Source organism: Salvelinus namaycush, chromosome 28 (assembly GCF_016432855.1).
Source record: "Salvelinus namaycush isolate Seneca chromosome 28, SaNama_1.0, whole genome shotgun sequence".
In the NCBI taxonomy this organism is placed as follows: Eukaryota; Metazoa; Chordata; class Actinopteri; order Salmoniformes; family Salmonidae; genus Salvelinus; species Salvelinus namaycush.
In genome coordinates this window covers 42809640-42818926 of record NC_052334.1, presented here as the reverse complement: position 1 = coordinate 42818926, position 9287 = coordinate 42809640, and the positions used below count along the sequence as shown (strand labels likewise).

General features: G+C 41.5%; 1 protein-coding gene across 3 annotated transcripts in view; it reads left to right on the top strand.

Moving 5' to 3' along the window:
* Positions 1-1848: 1848 nt before the first annotated feature.
* The window catches only part of LOC120023150 (CAP-Gly domain-containing linker protein 4-like), a 94123-nt gene continuing 86684 nt past the window's right edge, over positions 1849-9287 (top strand). For all 3 annotated transcript variants that reach the window (XM_038967146.1, XM_038967148.1, XM_038967147.1), the window contains exon 1: positions 1849-1952. The gene's annotated coding sequence lies outside the window, so the exon portion shown is untranslated. The remainder of the gene's footprint in view (positions 1953-9287) is intronic.

Here is a 9287-nt window from a genome sequence, read left to right as displayed (position 1 = left end):
AACCGGAGAACGCAAAACGGAAGTGCGCATTTTGGAACATACGTATGATGTGAACAACAATAGCCGGAATCAGCGGTTCGCCTTCAAAATAAAAGTCTCAATTTAAACTGATACAAACGGGGAAAAGTATCTAATGTTATTTCTCGCTGTTAAAGTCCCGCAATAAAAGCTACAACATTAATATTTGTGAAACATCTTTACAGTTGTATTCTCCGAGTGTCACTGAGTAAGCTGATACCCCATTTCATGGACCCAAAATCAGCTGTACAGTACAATATGAATGTCCAATACACAGAATAGGCTGAATAGTGGGGTGATTTCGCACAGTTGAAGTTCCGCATTTGGTTTGCAACAGTTGGGGGTTCTATAAACCTACCTGTACAACAATGAATCATTTTACAAATGCCAACTCTCCCGTGCCATTAGACTAGCACGTTCAAAGAATGAACGTGAAACTAATCATTTACCATGGAAATCGTAAACACGTAGAATTCTATTCATTCATTAAAACTCCCTAGAGTCTATTGATGCACCGTTACGTCAATCTAAGTAACATAACAAAAAAATCCCCATCAAAATCTGTCAATTTAATCTAGAGACGTCTCAATCCGCCTATGGCAACCTTCCGCATCTGCGGTGGAAGGTGGCCGAGCTACCATGGTGTTTGTCAGATCATGAGACATCCTTCTCACGAAAACATCTGTCACGTCCGAACGGTTTGGCCTACAAACTAATATGACCACTGTATGGAAAAATGAGACTCATGAACACAACTCCTCTGAAGGTAAACTGTACTGGTTTAAACAATTTATGGAAGTATGGAGGTAGTTTTGTGCCTATCCAAAAAAGGGGGAAAAAACAATATATATTTCCTGGGCTTTCTTATATCTCCTAGATATAGGACAGACACTTCAAAACCTTATACCTTATGATCTATTTTTTTACTGTAATTTTTTTGACATTTATTAATGTGTTTTTCAGTGCGTTTCTATGGGCTATAGTAGTAAAGGCCAAATTCAATATTTCATCAGGTATTTTTTTAATATATATTTTTATACCTAAAGGGGTCCTACATTTCAAAATCAAATAGATACATGATCCATCGCCTCCTGAGTGGCGCAGTGTGCCACTAGAGATTCTGAGTTCGAGTCCAGGCTCTGTCGCAGCCGGCCGCGACCGGGAGACCCATGGGGCGGTGCATAATTGGCCCAGCGGTTAGGGGAGGGTTTGGCCGGCAGGGATGTCCTTGTCCCATCAAGCACTAGCGACTCCTGTGGCGGCCAGGCGCAGTGCATGCTGACACGGTAGCCAGGTGCACAGTGTTTCCTCCGACACATTGGTGCAGCTGGCTTCTGGGTTAAGTGGGTATTATGTCAAGAAGCAGGTTGGGTTGGGTTGGGTTGGGTTGGGTTTCGGAGGGCGCACGGCTCTCGACCTTCGCCTCTCCCTAGTGCGTACGGGAGTTGCAGCAATGAGACAAGACTGTAACTACCAATTGGATACCACGAAATTGGGGAGAAAACAGGGTAAAAAAAACCTTCAATAAATAAAAATGATCCGTTGTATGACCATCTTAAAACAATTCCATATGTCAGTTTAAGATCCTCAAATCTGGGGATTATCATGCGATAACTCTCCTAGCAGTTGTTAGGCCCGAGGTGGAGTTTTCACACGATAAATCCTGGGTTCTCATGCCTTCTTGCTTAAACAAATCTTGTTTTATCCTTATCTAGTACAATTGTGGCTTGATTCCACTATTTTTTATCGGTTTGCATTCGTGTCAATGGGGGACTTTTATTTGGAAGCCGAATCTCAGATTCCACTATTGTTTCTCACAACACACACGTCAACATTAACATCGAGTTGAGGAATTTTGTTTCATCATCATGAGCATCCTGGACCAAACACAGAGACAGATTGCTCACCGGTTACTTTTTAGATAGGAAGACCAGGTACTGTAAATCGTTCTCTCTAAAGTGTTTGACATTGCACCAATAGCTAGAGTGGCAAATTGGTACGAGGTTGTGGTTTGTTGTTGTTTTTATGCGCAGCAAGCTTGGCCTGATCAGCTGTGGCCATTCATGCAGGTGTGTAGCTAGCTAGCTGAGCGTAAGTTAACGTTACCTTTTCATATCATTGTCATCCATTTTAATATTTTGAGTAAGCATCATCATTTACTCGTGAATGACGCCGTAGCTAGTATCTGGGAAAATGAGCAGCAGTGTATGTGAATGGGTAACTTGTGTAGTTAGCGTCAACTACTTAAGCAGAGCCTGTCTGCATGAAATGGACGAGCAACCCGGTCTAGTCGAAATATTGTTTTCGATTAGACCGGGTTGAATCTGACTATTGAGACTTCTAGTTGATAAAATGCATATGATATTTACAGCTCACGCTTCACCAGGATCCCTTGTGCTGGTTTGTGATAGTGAATTAACAAGATGATCATGTCTCTTGCTGCTGCTAGCTAGCTAGCGGGAAATGACAAAACACCCAAATAGGCTATACAGGGCTTTTGGTAATTGTATAGATGGCCTGGTTAATAGTCAAAAAGCTATCCCACTTTGGAGTCCCTATTGCTAACTGCAGCCACAAGAAGGAGGGGAGTTTGGTGAAAATATAGGCTAGTCTCTCTCCAGAATGGCTCAGCTGTCAATCAATCAATCAAATTGATTTATAAATCCCTTTTTTATCAGCCATTGTCTCAAAGTGCTATACAGAAACTCAGCCGAAAACCCCAAACAGCAAGCAATGCAGATGTAGAAGCATGGTGGCTAGGAAAAACTCCCTAGAAAGGCAGGAACCTAGGAAGAAACCTAGAGAGGAACAAGGCTCTGAGGGGTGTCCTCTTCTGGCTGTGCCGGGTGGAGATTATAACAGTACATGGCCAATATGTTCAAACGTTCATAGATGACCAGCAGGGTATAATAATAATCACATTGGTTGTAGAGGGTGCAACAGGTCAGCACCTCAGGAGTAAATGTCAGTTGGTTTTTCATAGCTGAGCATTCAGAGTTGGAGACAGCAGGTGTGGTAGAGAGAGAGAGAGAGAGAGAGAATACTTAATTCACACAGGACACCGGATAAGAATGGATTAATACTCCAGATATAACAGACTGATCCAAGCATAAATACTGCATAAATAAATACTGGAGGCTGAGACAGGAGGGGTCGGGATATCCCCGGACAGGGCCAACCAGGCAGGATATAACCCCACCCACTTTGCCAAAGCACAGCCCCCACCACTAGAGGGATCTTTTCAAACCACCAACTTACTACCCTGGGACAAGGCCGAATATAGCCCACGAAGATCTCCCTTTAACGGCACAAACCCGAGGGGGGCGCCAACCCGGACAGGAAGATCACGTCAGTGACTCAACCCACTCAAGTGACACCCCTCTTAGGGACGGCATGGAAGAGCACCAGTATTTATTTAACTAGGCAAGTCAGTTCAGAACAAATTCTAATTTACAATGACAGCCTACCGGGGAACAGTCTGCCTATCACATGGATAGGCAGACTGCCTTGTTCAGGGGCAGAACGACAGATTTTTACCTTGTCAGCTCGGAGATTCAATCTAGCAACCTTTCAGTTACTAGTCCAACGCTCTAACCACTAGGATACCTGCCACCCAGTAAGCCAGTGACTCAGCCCCCGTAATAGGGTTAGAGGCAGAGACAGCAAGGGCGGTTCGTTGCTCCAGTGCCTTTCCGTTCACCTTCACACCCCTGGGCCAGACTACACTCAATCATAGGACCTACTGAAGAGACGAGTCTTCAATAAAGACTTAAAGGTCGAGACAGAGTCTGTGTCTCTCACATGGATAGGCAGACCGTTCCATGAAAATGGAGCTCCTCAGGAGAAGGCCCTGCCTCCAGCTGTTTGCTTTGAAATTCTAGGGACAATAAGGAGGCCTGCGTCTTGTGACCGTAGCGTACGTGTAGATATGTACTGTAGGACCAAATCAGAAAGATAGTTAGGCGCAAGCCCATGTAATGCTTTGTAGGTTAGCAGTAAAACCTTGAAATCAGCCCTAGCCTTAACAGGAAGCAAGTGTAGAGAGGCTAGCACTCTAGTAATATGATAAAAGAACATGCCAATTCTTTTGCATTCATTGTTTTCATTGTGTGAATTGTGTTCCCTTTGATTGTTTACTTTTTATTAGTTCCCCATGAGATATATCATCGGTACTAAACAAATGTAATAGGGGAAAGAGTAGCTCAAGTCAAGACATAGAAAGGGAGGCGGATAGGCTGAGTAGAGAGAGAAATGCAATTGAAAGAACCTGAATTTTCCTTATATTTTTTACAGTTTTTATTTGTCTGCTTTATGTATTTTGACTTATTTGAAGATGGAAGTTATCGGTCTACTGCTGCTTTGGCCTATAGGCTATGAGTTCCATGCGCTCATTTCTTTAGCCGCCAATGGATCACAGTGTATCATTGTGTACATATGGCAGAGGCTGGTGCTCTCACCATAGTTTAATTTCAATTTTAGAATTTTATCATTTTACTTCAGATGTTTATGATTAACCACGTGATTTTGAGAAACAAATCATAACTGGCATGCAGATCGGTAGAAATGGTATGATAAATTGTAAGCTTCCCCAAACTTGAAACTCACGCTCCACCTTTGAAGTCTTTATACAATAATTGCCTCCACATTTAAATGGTGGGATTTGCCTATAGGCTACTTTGAAGCAAGGTAAGACGTGCCTCATAATACAAAGTAAAACAGTCAGGTTTCAAACAATGAAGTAGGGCAGGTGTTTTCAAAATGCATACTGCCTCCAGCTCACATTGTAAAGTAGTGGTGACGCTCCGATAGCCTGTTGCCTGCACTTGAATTGTGAATGGGAGGCGCACTTCAATTAGGCTACCAGTTGAGAAAAAAAATAGTAGGCCTAGCTCTTTTTTAAGTGTGCACCAAAAATGTTTTTTTTAACATGGGACTGCATTTAGAATTGTTTGTCCATGAATGGGCTTATAAAAGCACATGATTTACTCCAACTGCAACCAGCTGAGGAGCTGCAGGAGAAATCCAGCTCAAAAGGCTCTGTATGCTGTGCGTGTGTGATTAGTTGTTAGATATTCTTCATGTAGCCTAACAAAAATACACACACACACCAATTTTATTCCACTTTATTATGCAAATTAACCTATAGACCATTAATCACGATGGTCAAATGTATTTCCATCAATGAATAAAAAGCATTTTTTGGGGCAACAGTTTTATCAACTTATATATTTTTTCTATCGGCCAAAAGCCGGGAATCCCAGTTTTGTGTGTGTGTGTGACCGCTCTTTTGTTGGTTTTGACCTAGCCCATGAGTGTGTCTGTGTGTAGTCTGTCTCCCTAGGCGGAGGGGTGGCCTCCCTCATTAACAATGATCCTACCTAGGGCTTTCTGAGACTAGTGTGTGGTTGTGTGTGTGTGTGTGTCTTTATTTGCCTGGCATCAAAGAGGACAGGTGGCAGTGGGAAAAGGTCTCCCTTTCTCTCTCAGTAGGGCTAGGCAGGATGTGTGTTTACCCAGGTGGTGCCACCTGGCTGCTGTCGGCATTTCCATTGGCACCAATAAAGAACCTATACTAGGAGAGTAATTGAGTTAAACTCGTGTGTGTTGATACGTAGCCTTTTATAGCTTTTAAGTAGATTCTACCTGAAACAATACAACAAAGACCTCTTAACCTCTCTGGTGCAGGCGTTCCGCTAGCGACCCACCTCGACAACATCCGGTGAAATTGCAGAGCGCCAAATTCAAAATACAGAAATAGTCATAATAAACATTCATAAAAAATAAAAATGTTATACATCGGCTTAAAGATGAACTTCTTGTTAATCCTGCCGCTTTGTCAGATTTCAAAAAGGCTTTACGGCGAAAGCATACCATGCGATTATCTGAGGACTGCGCCCCGCTTACAAAAGCATACAAACATTTTACAACCAAGTAAAGGAATTACAAGTCAGAAATAGCGATACAATTAATCACTTACCTTTGAAGATCTTCATATGGTTGCAGTCACAAGAGTCCCAGCTACACAATAAATGTTTGTTTTGTTCGATAAAGTCCCTCAGTTTTGTTGGCGCGTTTTGTTCAGTAATCCACTGGCTCAAAGGCGGTCAAAACATGCCGACGAATACATCCTAATAGTACCGGTAAAGTTCGTCAAAACATGGCAAACGATGTTTATAATTAATCCTCAGGTTGTCAATTGTCTAAATAATCGATAATATTTCAACCGGACAATAGCGTATTCAATAGAAAGGAAAAACAACGAAGGGCGCACACTCGGTCACGCGTGCAAACCAGCACTGTATGATTCTACAGTCCACAAATTTTTCAGAAAACAAGCCTGAAACAATGTCTAAAGACTGTTGACATCTAGTGGAAGCCATAGGAACTGCAATCGGGGTCCTAACCCATTAGATACTCTATAGGCATTTAATTGAAAACTACCCACATCAAAGAAATCCTACTTCCTGGATAGATTTTTCTCAGGTTTCCGCCTGCCATATCAGTTCTGTTATACTCACAGACATTATTTTAACAGTTTTGGAAACTTTAGAGTGTTTTCTATCAAAATCTACCATATATGCATACCCTAGCTTCTGGGCCTGAGTAACAGGCAGTTTAATTTGGGCACGCTTCTCATCCAGATGTCGATATACTGCCCCCAAGCCATAAGAAGTTTTAAGCCACTGGGCCCCTGAGCTGAATGTGAAATGGGGCTTTACACCTTTATGTAATATGTTGGCTAAGTAGGCGACGCTTAGGCTACTCCAATGGAGAACGTGCATAAAGATGGCAGAATTCAGATATGATGTCATTGTTTTAGCACTGTCCACTGAGTTTGTAAACAAATAAATCAGCACAATCTACCTTTTTTCAGTTTTTCAAATTGCCAGCCTCTTGAAGCAAAAATGTTGAACATGTTTGCTGTGCTAATGACCATATAAAAAGAACAAAATTGTAACGAAGAGCAATGTACAATACACTGAACTTAGCAAAACAAGGAATTTGTTTTAATTGCACGGGGGGCCGTCATCTTTATGCACCTCCTCTATTATTCCAACCTTTTTTGGCAGTCAGTGTGGATGATGTTGGTCAACAATAATTGTTTCCAAAAAAGGCTCAAACGTAAGCCTGAACCTGAATAATGTCTCTAGTAAATAACTTCTTGGACATTGAGTTGTACTTGTTTCATGGATTGTGCAGTGTGTGTTCATGTTAACGAGCAAATCCACATGAATGTCTGTTTGAAAAATCCACTTATGAATTTGCATGCTCGTAATATGTTTCATAATCTTTGGCCCCAGTAGCCGAGCGCTGTAGCAGTCTCAGTCTGTGAAATGAGCACTAAATGTAATTGCAAGCGAAAGCTATCTCCTAGGCCTAATGGATAGCTTCAACAGTGCAGTAGAATGTCATGCAAATTAACAAGGAATCAAGAAATTACAGAAGAGTCCAATTAACAATCCAGGGCCTTCAGAAAGGGCCTTCAGAAAGTATTTACACCCCTTGACTTTTTCCTTATTTTGTTGTTACAGCCTGAATTTAAATATTTATTAAATTGAGCTAATACCCCATAATGTCAAAGTGGAAATTAATAAAAAATGAAAAGCTGAAATTGTCTTGAGTCAATAAGTATTCAACCCATTTGTTATGGCAAGCCTAAATAAGTTCAGGACTTAAACATGTGCTTATCAAGTCATATAAGATGCGTAGACTCACTATGTTGGTTTGCAATAATAGTATTTAAACATGTTTTTTATTTTTTTATGACTATCTCATCTCTGTACACCACACATACGATTATCTGTAAGGTTCCTCAGTCAAGCAGTGGATTTTAAACACAGATTCAACCACAAAGACCAGAGAGGTTTTCCAATGCCTCTCAAAGAAGGGCCCCTATTGGTAGATGGGTAAAAATATAAAAGCAGACATCTGTTGTGGATATTCTTACACAGGGACACTCAGTCAATATCTTATTATCCTAATATCCAAATTTCAACCTCTTATCTCAAATGTAAATCTTATGCTTAATATGTCATATCAGACAACTTTTACATTCACCTCGTGCTATTACTTATGACTAGTGGTATCCTCCTACATCTTTGTTCATTTTTATAGAAATAAATTATACAACTAATTTAAATTGACTTACTGAAATCAGTTGCCATCCCTCAATTGTTCACGGATAATGTGTTTCCTGGGCAGCTCGCTCTAAGTGTTTGGTCTGGGCGGGTCCTCGTCCTCTTTTGGTCAGACAGGAATTGCCCTCACGCTTCATAAAATGCGCCACCGGTTGCCGGTTTTCCTCACAGACCCACATTGGAAAGCTCCACAGGCAGAATCAATCATCCTGTTCGTGATTCCAAATTGTCGTGGAAATTCTTACACAGGGACACTCAAAGTCCATCTTAAATTAATAATTGTTTGTTATCAGCGCGCTGAAGAGGTTCCAACCAACTCAATGCACCAAGTACACATGTCGATCAGGAGTTCCAATGGGGCAGTCCCGTTTTAGTTATCTTATGTACTTACACAGAAAGTAATATTTGCATGATTTAGCTTATTCATTATTTGTTTGCTATTATTCATGTGACTGACCAATACTGGTTCATGCATGTGGCAGACCAATACCTCACGAGGCTCTTCTCTCCAAGCTGAGACCTTGAAACTGAGATATCATTCTCAAAACAAGGGTTTGGGCATACTGCCAAATTGCAGATACTACAGTGAGGATTTCTTCCAGGTGTTCAATCAGTCACTTGCATGAACACAAATGGGTTATTAGAAAAGCATAAACATTTCCATCACACCCCTTTGAGCAAGATCAAGTTATTTATTAGACTTGGGATGGTGTATCAATACACTCAGTCGCTACAAAGATACAGGCGTCCTTCCTAACTCAGTTGCCGGAGAGGAAGGAAACCCCTCAGGGATTTCACCATGAGGCCAATGGTCACTTTAACCCTTTAGAACCCATAGCGGCCGTCAACGGCCTGTCTTTACATTACTATAGCGGCCGCAAACAGCCTTGTTTTACTCACATTAATATCTTTGTCAACATCCCAAAATGAACTTGCTAACAACCTGTTGTCATATTCACGTGGCTGTTGTCATCAACCATTAACCGGAGACGGGGTATGCTGTCATTTGACTAAAAATGACGGCGCCAAAGCGGCTACGACTTTTCACTGTGGAAAGTGATACGGATTCGGACGTCCTTGCACTTTTAAAAGCGATGATGTCGGGGTGATTGAACACCTACTCATGGAATA